This window comes from Macaca mulatta, chromosome 2 (assembly GCF_049350105.2).
Source record: "Macaca mulatta isolate MMU2019108-1 chromosome 2, T2T-MMU8v2.0, whole genome shotgun sequence".
NCBI lineage: Eukaryota > Metazoa > Chordata > Mammalia > Primates > Cercopithecidae > Macaca > Macaca mulatta.
The window spans coordinates 69,343,348-69,366,538 of record NC_133407.1 but is presented as its reverse complement, the minus strand read 5'-3'; positions in this window follow the sequence as shown (position 1 = coordinate 69,366,538).

The following is a 23,191-nucleotide window of genomic DNA, read 5'->3' as shown; positions in this document are numbered from 1 at the left end:
TCCAAATATCACTTTGCCAATTCCTCAAGAACTGTCTTAGGGAAAGGCTTCTTGAGGGGAAAGCTGTAACTCTGTGAGATGATTTCACAGAACACAAAGAAGTTTCTCAGAAAGATTCTTTCTCTTTGTTATCGGAGGATATTTCCTTTGGCCCTATAGTCTTCAAAGGGATCCGAAATGTCTGTTCTCAGATTCCACAGAAATAAGGCTAGCAAAGAGATCTACGAAACACAGATGTAACTCTGTGAGATGAATTCACAGAACACTAAGCAGTTTCTCAGAAAGCTTCTTTCCAGATTTCATCTGAGGATATTTCCTTTTTCACCATTGCCCTCTATGGGCTTCCAAATATCACTTTGCCAATTCCTCAAGAACTGTCTTAGGGAAAGGCTTCTTGAGGGGAAAGCTGTAACTCTGTGAGATGAATTCACAGAACACTAAGCAGTTTCTCAGAAAGCTTCTTTCCAGATTTCATCTGAGGATATTTCCTTTTTCACAGTAGCCCTCTATGGGCTTCATAATATCAATTTGCCAATTCCAGAAGAACTGTCTTAGCCAAAGGCTTCTTGAGGGGAAAGCTGTAACTCTGTGAGATGATTTCACAGAACACAAAGAAGTTTCTCAGAAAGCTTCTTTCTCTTTGTTATCGGAGGATATTTCCTTTGGCCCTATATTCTTAAAAGGGATCCGAAATGTCTGTTCTCAGATTCCACAGAAATAAGGCTAGCAAAGAGATCTACGAATCACAGATATAACTTTGTGAGATGGATTCACAGAACACTAAGCAGTTTCTCAGAAAGCTTCTTTCCAGATTTCATCTGAGGATATTTCCTTTTTCACCATAGCCCTCTATGGGCTTCCAAATATCACTTTGCCAATTTCACGAGAACTGTCTTAGCGAAAGACTTCTTGAGTGGAAAGCTGTAACTCTGTGAGATGATTTCACAGAACACAAAGAAGTTTCTCAGAAAGCTTCTTTCTCTTTGTTATCGGAGGATATTTCCTTTGGCCCTATAGTCTTCAAAGGGATCCGAAATATCTGTTCTCAGATTCCACAGAAATAAGGCTAGCAAAGAGATCCAGGAAATACAGATGTAACTCTGTGAGATGAATTCACAGAACACTAAGCAGTTTCTCAGAAAGCTTCTTTCCAGATTTCATCTGAGGATATTTCCTATTTCACCATAGCCCTCTATGGGCTTCCAAATATCACTTTGCCAATTCCACAAGAACTGTCTTACCGAAAGGCTTCTTGAGGGGAAAGCTATAACACTGTGAGATGATTTCACAGAACACAAAGAAGTTTCTCAGAAAGCTTCTTTCTCTTTGTTATCGGAGGATATTTCCTTTGGCACTATAGTCTTCAAAGGAATCCGAAATATCTGTTCTCAGATTCCACAGAAATAAGGCTAGCAAAGAGATCCACGAAACACAGATGTAACTCTGTGAGATGAATTCACAGAACACTAAGCAGTTTCTCAGAAAGCTTCTTTCCAGATTTCATCTGAGGATATTTCCTTTTTCACCATAGCCCTCTATGGGCTTCCAAATATCACTTTGCCAATTCCACAAGAACTGTCTTAGCGAAAGGCTTCTTGAGGGGAAAGCTGTAACTCTGTGAGATGATTTCACAGAACACAAAGAAGTTTCTCAGAAAGCTTCTTTCTCTTTGTTATCGGAGGATATTTCCTTTGGCCCTTGAGTCTTCAAAGGGATCCGAAATATCTGTTCTCCGATTCCACAGAAATAAGGCTAGCAAAGAGATCTACGAAACACAGATGTAACTCTGTGAGATGAATTCACAGAACACTAAGCAGTTTCTCAGAAAGCTTCTTTCCAGATTTCATCTGAGGATATTTCCTTTTTCACCATAGCCCTCTAAGGGCTTCCAAATATCACTTTGCCAATTCCACAAGAACTGTCTTAGCGAAAGGCTTCTTGAGGGGAAAGGTGTAACTCTGTGAGATGATTTCACAGAACACAAAGAAGTTTCTCAGAAAGCTTCTTTCTCTTTGTTATCGGAGGATATTTCCTTTGGCCCTAGAGTCTTCAAAGGGATCCGAAATATCTGTTCTCAGATTCCACAGAAATAAGGCTAGCAAAGAGATCTACGAAACACAGATGTAACTCTGTGAGGTGAATTCACAGAACACTAAGCAGTTTCTCACAAAGCTTCTTTCCATATTTCATCTGAGGATATTTCCTATTTCACCATAGCCCTCTATGGGCTTCCAAATATCACTTTGCCAATTCCACAAGAACTGTCTTACCGAAAGGCTTCTTGAGGGGAAAGCTGTAACTCTGTGAGATGATTTCACAGAACACAAAGAAGTTTCTCAGAAAGCTTCTTTCTCTTTGTTATCGGAGGATATTTCCTTTGGCACTATAGTCTTCAAAGGGATCCGAAATATCTGTTCTCAGATTCCACAGAAATAAGGCTAGCAAAGAGATCTACGAAACACAGATGTAACTCTGTGAGATGAATTCACAGAACACTAAGCAGTTTCTCAGAAAGCTTCTTTCCAGATTTCATCTGAGGATATTTCCTTTTTCACCATAGCCCTCTATGGGCTTCCAAATATCACTTTGCCAATTCCACAAGAACTGTCTTAGCGAAAGGCTTCTTGAGGGGAAAGCTATAACTCTGTGAGATGATTTCACAGAACACAAAGAAGTTTCTCAGAAAGCTTCTTTCTCTTTGTTATCGGAGGATATTTCCTTTGGCCCTATAGTCTTCAAAGGGATCCGAAATATCTGTTCTCAGATTCCACAGAAATAAGGCTAGCAAAGAGATCTACGAAACACAGATGTAACTCTGTGAGATGAATTCACAGAACACTAAGCAGTTTCTCAGAAAGCTTCTTTCCAGATTTCCTCTGAGGATATTTCCTTTTTCACCATAGCCCTCTATGGGCTTCCAAATATCACTTTGCCAATTTCACAAGAACTGTGTCAGCGAAAGGCTTCTTCAGGGGAAAGCTGTAACTCTGTGAGATGATTTCACAGAACACAAAGAAGTTTCTCAGAAAGCTTCTTTCTCTTTGTTATCGGAGGATATTTCCTTTGGCCCTATAGTCTTCTAAGGGATCCGAAATATCTGTTCTCAGATTCCACAGAAATAAGGTTAGCAAAGAGATCTACGAAACACAGATGTAACTCTGTGAGATGAATTCACAGAACACTAAGCAGTTTCTCAGAAAGCTTCTTTCCAGATTTCATCTGAGGATATTTCCTTTTTCACCATAGCCCTCTATGGGCTTCCAAATATCACTTTGCCAATTCCACAAGAACTGTCTTACCGAAAGGCTTCTTGAGGGGAAAGCTATAACTCTGTGAGATGATTTCACAGAACACAAAGAAGTTTCTCAGAAAGCTTCTTTCTCTTTGTTATCGGAGGATATTTCCTTTGGCCCTATAGTCTTCAAAGGGATCCGAAATATCTGTTCTCAGATTCCACAGAAATAAGGCTGGCAAAGAGATCTACGAAACACAGATGTAACTCTGTGAGATGAATTCATAGAACACTAAGCAGTTTCTCAGAAAGATTCTTTCCAGATTTCATCTGAGGATATTTCCTTTTTCACCATAGCCCTCTATGGCCTTGCAAATATCACTTTGCCAATTCCACAAGAACTGTCTTAGCGAAAGGCTTCTTGAGGGGAAAGCTGTAACTCTGTGAGATGATTTCACAGAACACAAAGAAGTTTCTCAGAAAGCTTCTTTCTCTTTGTTATCGGAGGATATTTCCTTTGGCCCTATAGTCTTCAAAGGGATCCGAAATATCTGTTCTCAGATTCCACAGAAATAAGGCTAGCAAAGAGATCTACGAAACACAGATGTAACTCTGTGAGATGGATTCACAGAACACTAAGCAGTTTCTCAGAAAGCTTCTTTCCAGATTTCATCTGAGGATATTTCCTTTTTCACCATAGCCCTCTATGGGCTTCCAAATATCACTTTGCCAATTTCACGAGAACTGTCTTAGCGAAAGACTTCTTGAGGGGAAAGCTGTAACTCTGTGAGATGATTTCACAGAACAGAAAGAAATTTCTCAGAAAGCTTCTTTCTCTTTGTTATCGGAGGATATTTACTTTGGCACTAGGGTCTTCAAAGGGATCCGAAATATCTGTTCTCAGATTCCACAGAAATAAGGCTAGGAAAGAGATCTACGAAACACAGATGTAACTCTGTGAGATGAATTCACAGAACACTAAGCAGTTTCTCAGAAAGGTTCTTTCCAGATTTCATCTGAGGATATTTCCTTTTTCACCGTAGCCCTCTATGGGCTTCCTAATATCACTTTGCCAATTCCACAAGAACTGTCTTAGCGAAAGGCTTCTTGAGGGGAAAGCTATAACTCTGTGAGATGATTTCACAGAACACAAAGAAGTTTCTCAGAAAGCTTCTTTCTCTTTGTTATCGGAGGATATTTCCTTTGGCCCTAGAGTCTTCAAAGGGATCCGAAATATCTGTTCTCAGATTCCACAGAAATAAGGCTAGCAAAGAGATCTACGAAACACAGATGTAACTCTGTGAGATGGATTCACAGAACACTAAGCAGTTTCTCAGAAAGCTTCTTTCCAGATTTCCTCTGAGGATATTTCCTTTTTCACCATAGCCCTCTATGGGCTTCCAAATATCACTTTGCCAATTTCACAAGAACTGTCTCAGCGAAAGGCTTCTTGAGGGGAAAGCTGTAACTCTGTGAGATGATTTCACAGAACACAAAGACGTTTCTCAGAAAGCTTCTTTCTCTTTGTTATCGGAGGATATTTCCTTTGGCCCTATAGTCTTCAAAGGGATCCGAAATATCTGTTCTCAGATTCCACAGAAATAAGGCTAGCAAAGAGATCCAGGAAATACAGATGTAACTCTGTGAGATGAATTCACAGAACACTAAGCAGTTTCTCAGAAAGCTTCTTTCCAGATTTCATCTGAGGATATTTCCTATTTCACCATAGCCCTCTATGGACTTCCAAATATCACTTTGCCAATTCCACAAGAACTGTCTTACCGAAAGGCTTCTTGAGGGGAAAGCTATAACACTGTGAGATGATTTCACAGAACACAAAGAAGTTTCTCAGAAAGCTTCTTTCTCTTTGTTATCGGAGGATATTTCCTTTGGCACTATAGTCTTCAAAGGGATCCGAAATATCTGTTCTCAGATTCCACAGAAATAAGGCTAGCAAAGAGATCTACGAAACACAGATGTAACTCTGTGAGATGAATTCACAGAACACTAAGCAGTTTCTCACAAAGCTTCTTTCCATATTTCATCTGAGGATATTTCCTATTTCACCATAGCCCTCTATGGGCTTCCAAATATCACTTTGCCAATTCCACAAGAACTGTCTTACCGAAAGGCTTCTTGAGGGGAAAGCTGTAACTCTGTGAGATGATTTCACAGAACACAAAGAAGTTTCTCAGAAAGCTTCTTTCTCTTTGTTATCGGAGGATATTTCCTTTGGCCCTATAGTCTTCAAAGGGATCCGAAATATCTGTTCTCAGATTCCACAGAAATAAGGCTAGCAAAGAGATCTACGAAACACAGATATAACTCTGTGAGATGAATTCACAGAACACTAAGCAGTTGCTCAGAAAGCTTCTTTCCAGATTTCATCTGAGGATATTTCCTTTTTCACCATAGCCCTCTATGGGCTTCCAAATATCACTTTGCCAATTCCACAAGAACTGTCTTAGCGAAAGGCTTCTTGAGGGGAAAGCTATAACTCTGTGAGATGATTTCACAGAACACAAAGAAGTTTCTCAGAAAGCTTCTTTCTCTTTGTTATCGGAGGATATTTCCTTTGGCCCTATAGTCTTCAAAGGGATCCGAAATATCTGTTCTCAGATTCCACAGAAATAAGGCTAGCAAAGAGATCTACGAAACACAGATGTAACTCTGTGAGATGTATTCACAGAACACTAAGCAGTTTCTCAGAAAGCTTCTTTCCAGATTTCCTCTGAGGATATTTCCTTTTTCACCATAGCCCTCTATGGGCTTCCAAATATCACTTTTCCAATTTCACAAGAACTGTGTCAGCGAAAGGCTTCTTCAGGGGAAAGCTGTAACTCTGTGAGATGATTTCACAGAACACAAAGAAGTTTCTCAGAAAGCTTCTTTCTCTTTGTTATCGGAGGATATTTCCTTTGGCCCTATAGTCTTCTAAGGGATCCGAAATATCTGTTCTCAGATTCCACAGAAATAAGGTTAGCAAAGAGATCTACGAAACACAGATGTAACTCTGTGAGATGAATTCACAGAACACTAAGCAGTTTCTCAGAAAGCTTCTTTCCAGATTTCATCTGAGGATATTTCCTTTTTCACCATAGCCCTCTATGGGCTTCCAAATATCACTTTGCCAATTCCACAAGAACTGTCTTACCGAAAGGCTTCTTGAGGGGAAAGCTATAACTCTGTGAGATGATTTCACAGAACACAAAGAAGTTTCTCAGAAAGCTTCTTTCTCTTTGTTATCGGAGGATATTTCCTTTGGCCCTATAGTCTTCAAAGGGATCCGAAATATCTGTTCTCAGATTCCACAGAAATAAGGCTGGCAAAGAGATCTAAGAAACACAGATGTAACTCTGTGAGATGAATTCATAGAACACTAAGCAGTTTCTCAGAAAGATTCTTTCCAGATTTCATCTGAGGATATTTCCTTTTTCACCATAGCCCTCTATGGCCTTGCAAATATCACTTTGCCAATTCCACAAGAACTGTCTTAGCGAAAGGCTTCTTGAGGGGAAAGCTGTAACTCTGTGAGATGATTTCACAGAACACAAAGAAGTTTCTCAGAAAGCTTCTTTCTCTTTGTTATCGGAGGATATTTCCTTTGGCCCTATAGTCTTCAAAGGGATCCGAAATATCTGTTCTCAGATTCCACAGAAATAAGGCTAGCAAAGAGATCTACGAAACACAGATGTAACTCTGTGAGATGGATTCACAGAACACTAAGCAGTTTCTCAGAAAGCTTCTTTCCAGATTTCATCTGAGGATATTTCCTTTTTCACCATAGCCCTCTATGGGCTTCCAAATATCACTTTGCCAATTTCACGAGAACTGTCTTAGCGAAAGACTTCTTGAGGGGAAAGCTGTAACTCTGTGAGATGATTTCACAGAACAGAAAGAAATTTCTCAGAAAGCTTCTTTCTCTTTGTTATCGGAGGATATTTACTTTGGCACTAGAGTCTTCAAAGGGATCCGAAATATCTGTTCTCAGATTCCACAGAAATAAGGCTAGGAAAGAGATCTATGAAACACAGATGTAACTCTGTGAGATGAATTCACAGAACAATAAGCAGTTTCTCAGAAAGCTTCTTTCCAGATTTCATCTGAGGATATTTCCTTTTTCACCGTAGCCCTCTATGGGCTTCCTAATATCACTTTGCCAATTCCACAAGAACTGTCTTAGCGAAAGGCTTCTTGAGGGGAAAGCTATAACTCTGTGAGATGATTTCACAGAACACAAAGAAGTTTCTCAGAAAGCTTCTTTCTCTTTGTTATCGGAGGATATTTCCTTTGGCCCTAGAGTCTTCAAAGGGATCCGAAATATCTGTTCTCAGATTCCACAGAAATAAGGCTAGCAAAGAGATCTACGAAACACAGATGTAACTCTGTGAGATGGATTCACAGAACACTAAGCAGTTTCTCAGAAAGCTTCTTTCCAGATTTCCTCTGAGGATATTTCCTTTTTCACCATAGCCCTCTATGGGCTTCCAAATATCACTTTGCCAATTTCATAAGAACTGTCTCAGCGAAAGGCTTCTTGAGGGGAAAGCTGTAACTCTGTGAGATGATTTCACAGAACACAAAGACGTTTCTCAGAAAGCTTCTTTCTCTTTGTTATCGGACGATATTTCCTTTGGCCCTATAGTCTTCAAAGGGATCCGAAATATCTGTTCTCAGATTCCACAGAAATAAGGCTAGCAAAGAGATCCAGGAAATACAGATGTAACTCTGTGAGATGAATTAACAGAACACTAAGCAGTTTCTCAGAAAGCTTCTTTCCAGATTTCATCTGAGGATATTTCCTTTTTCACCATAGCCCTCTATGGGCTTCCAAATATCACTTTGCCAATTCCACAAGAACTGTCTTAGCGAAAGGCTTCTTGTGGGGAAAGCTCTAACTCTGTGAGATGATTTCACAGAACACAAAGAAGTTTCTCAGAAAGCTTCTTTCTCTTTGTTATCGGAGGATATTTCCTTTGGCCCTATAGTCTTCAAAGGGATCCGAAATATCTGTTCTCAGATTCCACAGAAATAAGGCTAGGAAAGAGATCTACGAAACACAGATGTAACTCTGTGAGATGAATTCACAGAACACTAAGCAGTTTCTCAGAAAGCTTCTTTCCAGATTTCATCTGAGGATATTTCCTTTTTCACCATAGCCCTCTATGGCCTTCCAAATATCACTTTGCCAATTCCACAAGAACTGTCTTAGCGAAAGGCTTCTTGAGGGGAAAGCTGTAACTCTGTGAGATGATTTCACAGAACACAAAGAAGTTTCTCAGAAAGCTTCTTTCTCTTTGTTATCGGAGGATATTTCCTTTGGCCCTATAGTGTTCAAAGGGATCCGAAATATCTGTTCGCAGATTCCACAGAAATAAGGCTAGCAAAGAGATCTACGAAACACACATGTAACTCTGTGAGATGAATTCACAGAACACTAAGCAGTTGCTCAGAAAGCTTCTTTCCAGATTTCATCTGAGGATATTTCCTTTTTCACCATAGCCCTCTATGGGCTTCCAAATATCACTTTGCCAATTCCACAAGAACTGTGTTAGGGAAAGGCTTCTTGAGGGGAAAGCTGTAACTCTGTGAGATGATTTCACAGAACACAAAGAAGTTTATCAGGAAGCTTCTTTCTCTTTGTTATCGGAGGATATTTCCTTTGGCCCTATAGTCTTCAAAGGGATCCGAAATATCTGTTCTCAGATTCAACAGAAATAAGGCTAGGAAAGAGATTTACGAATAACACATGTAACTCTGTGAGATGAATTCACAGACACTAAGCAGTTTCTCAGAAAGCTTCTTTCCAGATTTCACCTGAGGATATTTCCTTTTTCACCATAGCCCTCTATGGGCTTCCAAATATCACTTTGCCAATTCCACAAGAACTGTCTTACCGAAAGGCTTCTTGAGGGGAAAGCTATAACTCTGTGAGATGATTTCACAGAACACAAAGAAGTTTCTCAGAAAGCTTCTTTCTCTTTGTTATCGGAGGATATTTCCTTTGGCCCTATAGTCTTCAAAGGGATCCGAAATATCTGTTCTCAGATTCCACAGAAATAAGGCTAGCAAAGAGATCTACGAAACACAGATGTAACTCTGTGAGATGAATTCACAGAACACTAAGCAGTTTCTCAGAAAGCTTCTTTCCAGATTTCATCTGAGGATATTTCCTTTTTCACCATAGCCCTCTATGGGCTTCCAAATATCACTTTGCCAATTCCACAAGAACTGTCTTAGCGAAAGGCTTCTTGAGGGGAAAGCTGTAACTCTGTGAGATGATTTCACAGAACAGAAAGAAGTTTCTCAGAAAGCTTCTTTCTCTTTGTTATCGGAGGATATTTCCTTTGGCCCTAGAGTCTTCAAAGGGATCCGAAATATCTGTTCTCCGATTCCACAGAAAGAAGGCTAGCAAAGAGATCCAGGAAATACAGATGTAACTCTGTGAGATGAATTAACAGAACACTAAGCAGTTTCTCAGAAAGCTTCTTTCCAGATTTCATCTGAGGATATTTCCTTTTTCACCATAGCCCTCTATAGGCTTCCAAATATCACTTTGCTAATTCCACAAGAACTGTCTTAGCGAAAGGCTTCTTGAGGGGAAAGCTGTAACTCTGTGTGATGATTTCACAGAACACAAAGAAGTTTCTTAGAAAGCTTCTTTCTCTTTGTTATCGGAGGTTATTTCCTTTGGCCCTATAGTCTTCTACGGGATCCGAAATATCTGTTTTCAGATTCCACAGAAATAAGGCTAGCAAAGAGATCTACGAAACACAGATGTAACTCTGTGAGATGAATTCACAGAACACTAAGCAGTTTCTCAGAAAGCTTCTTTCCTGATTTCATCTGAGGATATATCCTATTTCACCATAGCCCTCTATGGGCTTTCAAATATCACTTTGCCAATTCCACAAGAACTGTCTTACCGAAAGCCTTCTTGAGGGGGAAGCTATAACTCTGTGAGATGATTTCACAGAACACAAAGAAGTTTCTCAGAAAGCTTCTTTCTCTTTGTTATCGGAGGATATTTCCTTTGGCCCCATAGTCTTCAAAGGGATCCGAAATATCTGTTCTCAGATTCCACAGAAATAAGGCTAGAAAAGAGATCTACGAAACACAGATGTAACTCTGTGAGATGGATTCACAGAACACTAAGCAGTTTCTCAGAAAGCTTCTTTCCAGATTTCATCTGAGGATATTTCCTTTTTCACCATAGCCCTCTATGGGCTTCCAAATATCACTTTGACAATTCCACAAGAACTGTCTTAGCGAAAGGCTTCTTGAGGGGAAAGCTGTAACTCTGTGAGATGATTTCACAGAACACAAAGAAGTTTCTCAGAAAGCTTCTTTCTCTTTGTTAGCAGAGGATATTTCCTTTGGCCCTATAGTCTTAAAAGGGATCCGAAATATCTGTTCTCAGATTCCACAGAAATAAGGCTAGCAAAGAGATCTACGAAACACAGATGTAACTCTGTGAGATGAATTCACAGAACCCTAAGCAGTTTCTCAGAAAGCTTCTTTCCAGATTTCATCTGAGGATATTTCCTTTTTCACCATAGCCCTCTATGGGCTTCCAAATATCACTTGCCAATTCCACAAGAACTGTCTTAGCGAAAGGCTTCTTGAGGGGAAAGCTGTAACTCTGTGAGATGATTTCACAGAACACAAAGAAGTTTCTCAGAAAGCTTCTTTCTCTTTGTTATCGGAGGATATTTCCTTTGGCCCTATAGTCTTCAAAGGGATCCGAAATATCTGTTCTCAGATTCCACAGAAATAAGGCTAGCAAAGGGATCTACGAAACACTGATGTAACTCTGTGAGATGAATTCACAGAACACTAAGCAGTTTCTCAGAAAGCTTCTTTCCAGATTTCATCTGAGGATATTTCCTTTTTCACCATAGCCCTCTAAGGGCTCCTAATATCACTTTGCCAATTCCACAAGAACTGTCTTACCGAAAGGCTTCTTGAAGGGAAAGCTATAACTCTGTGAGATGACTTCACAGAACACAAAGAAGTTTCTCAGAAAGCTTCTTTCTCTTTGTTATCGGAGGATATTTCCTTTAGCCCTAGAGTCTTCAAAGGGATCCGAAATATCTGTTCTCAGATTCCACAGAAATAAGGCGAGCAAAGAGATCCACGAAATACAGATGTAACTCTGTGAGATGAATTAACAGAACACTAAGCAGTTTCTCAGAAAGCTTCTTTCCAGATTTCATCTGAGGATGTTTCCTATTTCACCATAGCCCTCTATGGGCTTCCAAATATCACTTTGCCAATTCCACAAGAACTGTCTTACCCAAAGGCTTTTTGAGGGGAAAGCTATAACTCTGTGAGATGATTTCACAGAACACAAAGAAGTTTCTCAGAAAGCTTCTTTCTCTTTGGTATCGGAGGATATTTCCTTTGGCTCTATAGTCTTCAAAGGGATACGAAATATCTGTTCTCAGATTCCACAGAAATAAGGCTAGCAAAGAGATCTACGAAACAGAGATGTAACTCTGTGAGATGGATTCACAGAACACTAAGCAGTTTCTCAGAAAGCTTCTTTCCAGATTTCCTCCGAGGATATTTCCTTTTTCACCATAGCCCTCTATGGGCTTCCAAATATCACCTTGCCAATTTCACAAGAACTGTCTCAGCGAAAGGCTTCTTGAGGGGAAAGCTGTAACTCTGTGAGATGATTTCACAGAACACAAAGAAGTTTCTCAGAAAGCTTCTTTCTCTTTGTTATCGGAGGATATTTCCTTTGGCCCTATAGTCTTCAAAGGGATCCGAAATATCTGTTCTCAGATTCCACAGAAATAAGGCTAGCAAAGAGATCCAGGAAATACAGATGTAACTCTGTGAGATGAATTAACAGAACACTAAGCAGTTTCTCAGAAAGCTTCTTTCCAGATTTCATCTGAGGATATTTCCTTTTTCACCATAGCCCTCTATGGGCTTCCAAATATCACTTTGCCAATTCCACAAGAACTGTCTTAGCGAAAGGCTTCTTGTGGGGAAAGCTATAACTCTGTGAGATGATTTCACAGAACACAAAGAAGTTTCTCAGAAAGCTTCTTTCTCTTTGTTATCGGAGGATATTTCCTTTGGCCCTATAGTCTTCAAAGGGATCCGAAATATCTGTTCTCCGATTCCACAGAAATAAGGCTAGCAAAGAGATCTACGAAACACAGATGTAACTCTGTGAGATGAATTCACAGAACACTAAGCAGTTTCTCAGAAAGCTTCTTTCCAGATTTCATCTGAGGATATTTCCTTTTTCACCATAGCCCTCTATCTCCTTCCAAATATCACTTTGCCAATTCCACAAGAACTGTCTTAGCGAAAGGCTTCTTGAGGGGAAAGCTGTAACTCTGTGAGATGATTTCACAGAACACAAAGGAGTTTCTCAGAAAGCTTCTTTCTCTTTGTTATCGGAGGATATTTCCTTTGGCCCTATAGTCTTCAAAGGGATCCGAAATGTCTGTTCTCAGATTCCACAGAAATAAGGCTAGCAAAGAGATCTACGAAACACAGATGTAACTCTGTGAGATGAATTCACAGAACACTAAGCAGTTTCTCAGAAAGCTTCTTTCCAGATTTCATCTGAGGATATTTCCTTTTTCACCATTGCCCTCTATGGGCTTAAAATATCACTTTGCCAATTCCTCAAGAACTGTCTTAGGGAAAGGCTTCTTGAGGGGAAAGCTGTAACTCTGTGAGATGATTTCACAGAACACAAAGAAGTTTCTCAGAAAGCTTCTTTCTCTTTGTTATCTGAGGATATTTCCTTTGGCCCTATAGTCTTCAAAGGGATCCGAAGTATCTGTTCTCAGATTCCATAGAAATAACGCTAGCAAACAGATCTACGAAACACAGATGTAACTCTGTGAGATGAATTCACAGAACACTAAGCAGTTTCTCAGAAACCTTCTTTCCAGATTTCATCTGAGGATATTTCCTTTTTCACCATAGCCCTCTATAGGCTTCCAAATATCACTTTGCTAATTCCACAAGAACTGTCTTAGCGAAAGGCTTCTTGAGGGGAAAGCTGTAACTCTGTGAGATGATTTCACAGAACACAAAGAAGTTTCTCAGAAAGCTTCTTTCTCTTTGTTATCGGAGGTTATTTCCTTTGGCCCTATAGTCTTCTAAGGGATCCGAAATATCTGTTTTCAGATTCCACAGAAATAAGGCTAGCAAAGAGATCTACGAAACACAGATGTAACTCTGTGAGATGAATTCACAGAACACTAAGCAGTTTCTCAGAAAGCTTCTTTCCTGATTTCATCTGAGGATATATCCTATTTCACCATAGCCCTCTATGGGCTTTCAAATATCACTTTGCCAATTCCACAAGAACTGTCTTACCGAAAGCCTTCTTGAGGGGGAAGCTATAACTCTGTGAGATGATTTCACAGAACACAAAGAAGTTTCTCAGAAAGCTTCTTTCTCTTTGTTATCGGAGGATATTTCCTTTGGCCCTATAGTGTTCAAAGGGATCCGAAATATCTGTTCTCAGATTCCACAGAAATAAGGCTAGCAAAGAGACCTACGAAACACAGATGTAACTCTGTGAGATGAATTCACAGAACACTAAGCAGTTTCTCAGAAAGCTTCTTTCCAGATTTCATCTGAGGATATTTCCTTTTTCACAGTAGCCCTCTAGGGGTTCATAATATCAATTTGCCAATTCCAGAAGAACTGTCTTAGCCAAAGGCTTCTTGAGGGGAAAGCTGTAACTCTGTGAGATGATTTCACAGAACACAAAGAAGTTTCTCAGAAAGCTTCTTTCTCTTTGTTATCGGAGGATATTTCCTTTGGCCCTATATTCTTCAAAGGGATCCGAAATGTCTGTTCTCAGATTCCACAGAAATAAGGCTAGCAAAGAGATCTACGAAACACAGATATAACTTTGTGAGATGGATTCACAGAACACTAAGCAGTTTCTTAGAAAGCTTCTTTCCAGATTTCATCTGAGGATATTTCCTTTTTCACCATAGCCCTCTATGGGCTTCCAAATATCACTTTGCCAATTTCACGAGAACTGTCTTAGCGAAAGACTTCTTGAGTGGAAAGCTGTAACTCTGTGAGACGATTTCACAGAACACAAAGAAGTTTCTCAGAAAGCTTCTTTCTCTTTGTTATCGGAGGATATTTCCTTTGGCCCTATAGTCTTCAAAGGGATCCGAAATATCTGTTCTCAGATTCCACAGAAATAAGGCTAGCAAAGAGATCTACGAAACAGAGATGTAACTCTGTGAGATGGATTCACAGAACACTAAGCAGTTTCTCAGAAAGCTTCTTTCCACATTTCCTCTGAGGATATTTCCTTTTTCACCATAGCCCTCTATGGGCTTCCAAATATCACCTTGCCAATTTCACAAGAACTGTCTCAGCGAAAGGCTTCTTGAGGGGAAAGCTGTAACTCTGTGAGATGATTTCACAGAACACAAAGAAGTTTCTCAGAAAGCTTCTTTCTCTTTGTTATCGGAGGATATTTCCTTTGGCCCTATAATCTTCAAAGGGATCCGAAATATCTGTTCTCAGATTCCACAGAAATAAGGCTAGCAAAGAGATCCAGGAAATACAGATGTAACTCTGTGAGATGAATTAACAGAACACTAAGCAGTTTCTCAGAAAGCTTCTTTCCAGATTTCATCTGAGGATATTTCCTTTTTCACCGTAGCCCTCTATGGGCTTCCAAATATCACTTTGCCAATTCCACAAGAACTGTCTTAGCGAAAGGCTTCTTGTGGGGAAAGCTATAACTCTGTGAGATGATTTCACAGAAAACAAAGAAGTTTCTCAGAAAGCTTCTTTCTCTTTGTTATCCTAGGATATTTCCTTTGGCCCTATAGTCTTCAAAGGGATCCGAAATATCTGTTCTCCGATTCCACAGAAATAAGGCTAGCAAAGAGATCTACGAAACACAGATGTAACTCTGTGAGATGAATTCACAGAACACTAAGCAGTTTCTCAGAAAGCTTCTTTCCAGATTTCATCTGAGGATATTTCCTTTTTCACCATAGCCCTCTATGGGCTTCCAAATATCACTTTGCCAATTCCACAAGAACTGTCTTAGCGAAAGGCTTCTTGAGGGGAAAGCTGTAACTCTGTGAGATGATTTCAAAGAACACAAAGAAGTTTCTCAGAAAGCTTCTTTCTCTTTGTTATCGGAGGATATTTCCTTTGGCCCTATAGTCTTCAAAGGGATCCGAAATGTCTGTTCTCAGATTCCACAGAAATAAGGCTAGCAAAGAGATCTACGAAACACAGATGTAACTCTGTGAGATGAATTCACAGAACACTAAGCAGTTTCTCAGAAAGCTTCTTTCCAGATTTCATCTGAGGATATTTCCTTTTTCACCATTGCCCTCTATGGGCTTCCAAATATCACTTTGCCAATTCCTCAAGAACTGTCTTAGGGAAAGGCTTCTTGAGGGGAAAGCTGTAACTCTGTGAGATGATTTCACAGAACACAAAGAAGTTTCTCAGAAAGCTTCTTTCTCTTTGTTATCTGAGGATATTTCCTTTGGCCCTATAGTCTTCAAAGGGATCCGAAATATCTGTTCTCAGATTCCACAGAAATAACGCTAGCAAACAGATCTACGAAACACACATGTAACTCTGTGAGATGAATTCACAGAACACTAAGCAGTTTCTCAGAAAGCTTCTTTCCAGATTTCATCTGAGGATATTTCCTTTTTCACCATAGCCCTCTATAGGCTTCCAAATATCACTTTGCTAATTCCACAAGAACTGTCTTAGCGAAAGGCTTCTTGAGGGGAAAGCTGTAACTCTGTGAGATGATTTCACAGAACACAAAGAAGTTTCTCAGAAAGCTTCTTTCTCTTTGTTATCGGAGGTTATTTCCTTTGGCCCTATAGTCTTCTAAGGGATCCGAAATATCTGTTTTCAGATTCCACAGAAATAAGGCTAGCAAAGAGATCTACGAAACACAGATGTAACTCTGTGAGATGAATTCATAGAACACTAAGCAGTTTCTCAGAAAGCTTCTTTCCTGATTTCATCTGAGGATATATCCTATTTCACCACAGCCCTCTATGGGCTTTCAAATATCACTTTGCCAATTCCACAAGAACTGTCTTACCGAAAGCCTTCTTGAGGGGGAAGCTATAACTCTGTGAGATGATTTCACAGAACACAAAGAAGTTTCTCAGAAAGCTTCTTTCTCTTTGTTATCGGAGGATATTTCCTTTGGCCCTATAGTGTTCAAAGGGATCCGAAATATCTGTTCTCAGATTCTACAGAAATAAGGCTAGCAAAGAGACCTACGAAACACAGATGTAACTCTGTGAGATGAATTCACAGAACACTAAGCAGTTTCTCAGAAAGCTTCTTTCCAGATTTCATCTGAGGATATTTCCTTTTTCACAGTAGCCCTCTATGGGCTTCATAATATCAATTTGCCAATTCCAGAAGAACTGTTTTAGCCAAAGGCTTCTTGAGGGGAAAGCTGTAACTCTGTGAGATGATTTCACAGAACACAAAGAAGTTTCTCAGAAAGCTTCTTTCTCTTTGTTATCGGAGGATATTTCCTTTGGCCCTATATTCTTCAAAGGGATCCGAAATGTCTGTTCTCAGATTCCACAGAAATAAGGCTAGCAAAGAGATCTACGAAACACAGATATAACTTTGTGAGATGGATTCACAGAACACTAAGTAGTTTCTCAGAAAGCTTCTTTCCAGATTTCATCTGAGGATATTTCCTTTTTCACCATAGCCCTCTATGGGCTTCCAAATATCACTTTGCCAATTTCACGAGAACTGTCTTAGCGAAAGACTTCTTGAGTGGAAAGCTGTAACTCTGTGAGATGATTTCACAGAACACAAAGAAGTTTCTCAGAAAGCTTCTTTCTCTTTGTTATCAGAGGATATTTCCTTTGGCCCTATAGTCTTCAAAGGGATCCGAAATATCTGTTCTCAGATTCCACAGAAATAAGGCTAGCAAAGAGATCCAGGAAATACAGATGTAACTCTGTGGGATGAATTCACAGAACACTAAGCAGTTTCTCAGAAAGCTTCTTTCCAGATTTCATCTGAGGATATTTCCTATTTCACCATAGCCCTCTATGGGCTTCCAAATATCACTTTGCCAATTCCACAAGAACTGTCTTACCGAAAGGCTTCTTGAGGGGAAAGCTATAACACTGTGAGATGATTTCACAGAACACAAAGAAGTTTCTCAGAAAGCTTCTTTCTCTTTGTTATCGGAGGATATTTCCTTTGGCACTATAGTCTTCAAAGGGATCCGAAATATCTGTTCTCAGATTCCACAGAAATAAGGCTAGCAAAGAGATCCACGAAACACAGATGTAACTCTGTGAGATGAATTCACAGAACACTAAGCAGTTTCTCAGAAAGCTTCTTTCCAGATTTCATCTGAGGATATTTCCTTTTTCACCATAGCCCTCTATGGGCTTCCAAATATCACTTTGCCAATTCCACAAGAACTGTCTTAGCGAAAGGCTTCTTGAGGGGAAAGCTGTAACTCTGTGAGATGATTTCACAGAACACAAAGAAGTTTCTCAGAAAGCTTCTTTCTCTTTGTTATCGGAGGATATTTCCTTTGGCCCTTGAGTCTTCAAAGGGATCCGAAATATCTGTTCTCCGATTCCACAGAAATAAGGCTAGCAAAGAGATCTACGAAACACAGATGTAACTCTGTGAGATGAATTCACAGAACACTAAGCAGTTTCTCAGAAAGCTTCTTTCCAGATTTCATCTGAGGATATTTCCTTTTTCACCATAGCCCTCTAAGGGCTTCCAAATATCACTTTGCCAATTCCACAAGAACTGTCTTAGCGAAAGGCTTCTTGAGGGGAAAGGTGTAACTCTGTGAGATGATTTCACAGAACACAAAGAAGTTTCTCAGAAAGCTTCTTTCTCTTTGTTATCGGAGGATATTTCCTTTGGCCCTAGAGTCTTCAAAGGGATCCGAAATATCTGTTCTCAGATTCCACAGAAATAAGGCTAGCAAAGAGATCTACGAAACACAGATGTAACTCTGTGAGATGAATTCACAGAACACTAAGCAGTTTCTCACAAAGCTTCTTTCCATATTTCATCTGAGGATATTTCCTATTTCACCATAGCCCTCTATGGGCTTCCAAATATCACTTTGCCAATTCCACAAGAACTGTCTTACCGAAAGGCTTCTTGAGGGGAAAGCTGTAACTCTGTGAGATGATTTCACAGAACACAAAGAAGTTTCTCAGAAAGCTTCTTTCTCTTTGTTATCGGAGGATATTTCCTTTGGCCCTATAGTCTTCAAAGGGATCCGAAATATCTGTTCTCAGATTCCACAGAAATAAGGCTAGCAAAGAGATCTACGAAACACAGATGTAACTCTGTGAGATGAATTCACAGAACACTAAGCAGTTTCTCAGAAAGCTTCTTTCCAGATTTCATCTGAGGATATTTCCTTTTTCACCATAGACCTCTATGGGCTTCCAAATATCACTTTGCCAATTCCACAAGAACTGTCTTAGCGAAAGGCTTCTTGAGGGGAAAGCTATAACTCTGTGAGATGATTTCACAGAACACAAAGAAGTTTCTCAGAAAGCTTCTTTCTCTTTGTTATCGGAGGATATTTCCTTTGGCCCTATAGTCTTCAAAGGGATCCGAAATATCTGTTCTCAGATTCCACAGAAATAAGGCTAGCAAAGAGATCTACGAAACACAGATGTAACTCTGTGAGATGTATTCACAGAACACTAAGCAGTTTCTCAGAAAGCTTCTTTCCAGATTTCCTCTGAGGATATTTCCTTTTTCACCATAGCCCTCTATGGGCTTCCAAATATCACTTTGCCAATTTCACAAGAACTGTGTCAGCGAAAGGCTTCTTCAGGGGAAAGCTGTAACTCTGTGAGATGATTTCACAGAACACAAAGAAGTTTCTCAGAAAGCTTCTTTCTCTTTGTTATCGGAGGATATTTCCTTTGGCCCTATAGTCTTCTAAGGGATCCGAAATATCTGTTCTCAGATTCCACAGAAATAAGGTTAGCAAAGAGATCTACGAAACACAGATGTAACACTGTGAGATGAATTCACAGAACACTAAGCAGTTTCTCAGAAAGCTTCTTTCCAGATTTCATCTGAGGATATTTCCTTTTTCACCATAGCCCTCTATGGGCTTCCAAATATCACTTTGCCAATTCCACAAGAACTGTCTTACCGAAAGGCTTCTTGAGGGGAAAGCTATAACTCTGTGAGATGATTTCACAGAACACAAAGAAGTTTCTCAGAAAGCTTCTTTCTCTTTGTTATCGGAGGATATTTCCTTTGGCCCTATAGTCTTCAAAGGGATCCGAAATATCTGTTCTCAGATTCCACAGAAATAAGGCTGGCAAAGAGATCTACGAAACACAGATGTAACTCTGTGAGATGAATTCATAGAACACTAAGCAGTTTCTCAGAAAGATTCTTTCCAGATTTCATCTGAGGATATTTCCTTTTTCACCATAGCCCTCTATGGGCTTCCAAATATCACCTTGCCAATTTCACAAGAACTGTCTCAGCGAAAGGCTTCTTGAGGGGAAAGCTGTAACTCTGTGAGATGATTTCACAGAACACAAAGAAGTTTCTCAGAAAGCTTCTTTCTCTTTGTTATCGGAGGATATTTCCTTTGGCCCTATAGTCTTCAAAGGGATCCGAAATATCTGTTCTCAGATTCCACAGAAATAAGGCTAGCAAAGAGATCCAGGAAATACAGATGTAACTCTGTGAGATGAATTAACAGAACACTAAGCAGTTTCTCAGAAAGCTTCTTTCCAGATTTCATCTGAGGATATTTCCTTTTTCACCATAGCCCTCTATGGGCTTCCAAATATCACTTTGCCAATTCCACAAGAACTGTCTTAGCGAAAGGCTTCTTGTGGGGAAAGCTATAACTCTGTGAGATGATTTCACAGAACACAAAGAAGTTTCTCAGAAAGCTTCTTTCTCTTTGTTATCCTAGGATATTTCCTTTGGCCCTATAGTCTTCAAAGGGATCCGAAATATCTGTTCTCCGATTCCACAGAAATAAGGCTAGCAAAGAGATCTACGAAACACAGATGTAACTCTGTGAGATGAATTCACAGAACACTAAGCAGTTTCTCAGAAAGCTTCTTTCCAGATTTCATCTGAGGATATTTCCTTTTTCACCATAGCCCTCTAAGGGCTTCCAAATATCACTTTGCCAATTTCACGAGAACTGTCTTAGCGAAAGACTTCTTGAGTGGAAAGCTGTAACTCTGTGAGACGATTTCACAGAACACAAAGAAGTTTCTCAGAAAGCTTCTTTCTCTTTGTTATCGGAGGATATTTCCTTTGGCCCTATAGTCTTCAAAGGGATCCGAAATATCTGTTCTCAGATTCCACAGAAATAAGGCTAGCAAAGAGATCTACGAAACAGAGATGTAACTCTGTGAGATGGATTCACAGAACACTAAGCAGTTTCTCAGAAAGCTTCTTTCCACATTTCCTCTGAGGATATTTCCTTTTTCACCATAGCCCTCTATGGGCTTCCAAATATCACCTTGCCAATTTCACAAGAACTGTCTCAGCGAAAGGCTTCTTGAGGGGAAAGCTGTAACTCTGTGAGATGATTTCACAGAACACAAAGAACTTTCTCAGAAAGCTTCTTTCTCTTTGTTATCTGAGGATATTTCCTTTGGCCCTATAATCTTCAAAGGGATCCGAAATATCTGTTCTCAGATTCCACAGAAATAAGGCTAGCAAAGAGATCCAGGAAATACAGATGTAACTCTGTGAGATGAATTAACAGAACACTAAGCAGTTTCTCAGAAAGCTTCTTTCCAGATTTCATCTGAGGATATTTCCTTTTTCACCATAGCCCTCTATGGGCTTCCAAATATCACTTTGCCAATTCCACAAGAACTGTCTTAGCGAAAGGCTTCTTGTGGGGAAAGCTATAACTCTGTGAGATGATTTCACAGAACACAAAGAAGTTTCTCAGAAAGCTTCTTTCTCTTTGTTATCCTAGGATATTTCCTTTGGCCCTATAGTCTTCAAAGGGATCCGAAATATCTGTTCTCCGATTCCACAGAAATAAGGCTAGCAAAGAGATCTACGAAACACAGATGTAACTCTGTGAGATGAATTCACAGAACACTAAGCAGTTTCTCAGAAAGCTTCTTTCCAGATTTCATCTGAGGATATTTCCTTTTTCACCATAGCCCTCTATGTCCTTCCAAATATCACTTTGCCAATTCCACAAGAACTGTCTTAGCGAAAGGCTTCTTGAGGGGAAAGCTGTAACTCTGTGAGATGATTTCAAAGAACACAAAGAAGTTTCTCAGAAAGCTTCTTTCTCTTTGTTATCGGAGGATATTTCCTTTGGCCCTATAGTCTTCAAAGGGATCCGAAATGTCTGTTCTCAGATTCCACAGAAATAAGGCTAGCAAAGAGATCTACGAAACACAGATGTAACTCTGTGAGATGAATTCACAGAACACTAAGCAGTTTCTCAGAAAGCTTCTTTCCAGATTTCATCTGAGGATATTTCCTTTTTCACCATTGCCCTCTATGGGCTTCCAAATATCACTTTGCCAATTCCTCAAGAACTGTCTTAGGGAAAGGCTTCTTGAGGGGAAAGCTGTAACTCTGTGAGATGATTTCACAGAACACAAAGAAGTTTCTCAGAAAGCTTCTTTCTCTTTGTTATCTGAGGATATTTCCTTTGGCCCTATAGTCTTCAAAGGGATCCGAAATATCTGTTCTCAGATTCCACAGAAATAACGCTAGCAAACAGATCTACGAAACACACATGTAACTCTGTGAGATGAATTCACAGAACACTAAGCAGTTTCTCAGAAAGCTTCTTTCCAGATTTCATCTGAGGATATTTCCTTTTTCACCATAGCCCTCTATAGGCTTCCAAATATCACTTTGCTAATTCCACAAGAACTGTCTTAGCGAAAGGCTTCTTGAGGGGAAAGCTGTAACTCTGTGAGATGATTTCACAGAACACAAAGAAGTTTCTCAGAAAGCTTCTTTCTCTTTGTTATCGGAGGTTATTTCCTTTGGCCCTATAGTCTTCTAAGGGATCCGAAATATCTGTTTTCAGATTCCACAGAAATAAGGCTAGCAAAGAGATCTACGAAACACAGATGTAACTCTGTGAGATGAATTCACAGAACACTAAGCAGTTTCTCAGAAAGCTTCTTTCCTGATTTCATCTGAGGATATATCCTATTTCACCACAGCCCTCTATGGGCTTTCAAATATCACTTTGCCAATTCCACAAGAACTGTCTTACCGAAAGCCTTCTTGAGGGGGAAGCTATAACTCTGTGAGATGATTTCACAGAACACAAAGAAGTTTCTCAGAAAGCTTCTTTCTCTTTGTTATCGGAGGATATTTCCTTTGGCCCTATAGTGTTCAAAGGGATCCGAAATATCTGTTCTCAGATTCTACAGAAATAAGGCTAGCAAAGAGACCTACGAAACACAGATGTAACTCTGTGAGATGAATTCACAGAACACTAAGCAGTTTCTCAGAAAGCTTCTTTCCAGATTTCATCTGAGGATATTTCCTTTTTCACAGTAGCCCTCTATGGGCTTCATAATATCAATTTGCCAATTCCAGAAGAACTGTTTTAGCCAAAGGCTTCTTGAGGGGAAAGCTGTAACTCTGTGAGATGATTTCACAGAACACAAAGAAGTTTCTCAGAAAGCTTCTTTCTCTTTGTTATCGGAGGATATTTCCTTTGGCCCTATATTCTTCAAAGGGATCCGAAATGTCTGTTCTCAGATTCCACAGAAATAAGGCTAGCAAAGAGATCTACGAAACACAGATATAACTTTGTGAGATGGATTCACAGAACACTAAGCAGTTTCTCAGAAAGCTTCTTTCCAGATTTCATCTGAGGATATTTCCTTTTTCACCATAGCCCTCTATGGGCTTCCAAATATCACTTTGCCAATTTCACGAGAACTGTCTTAGCGA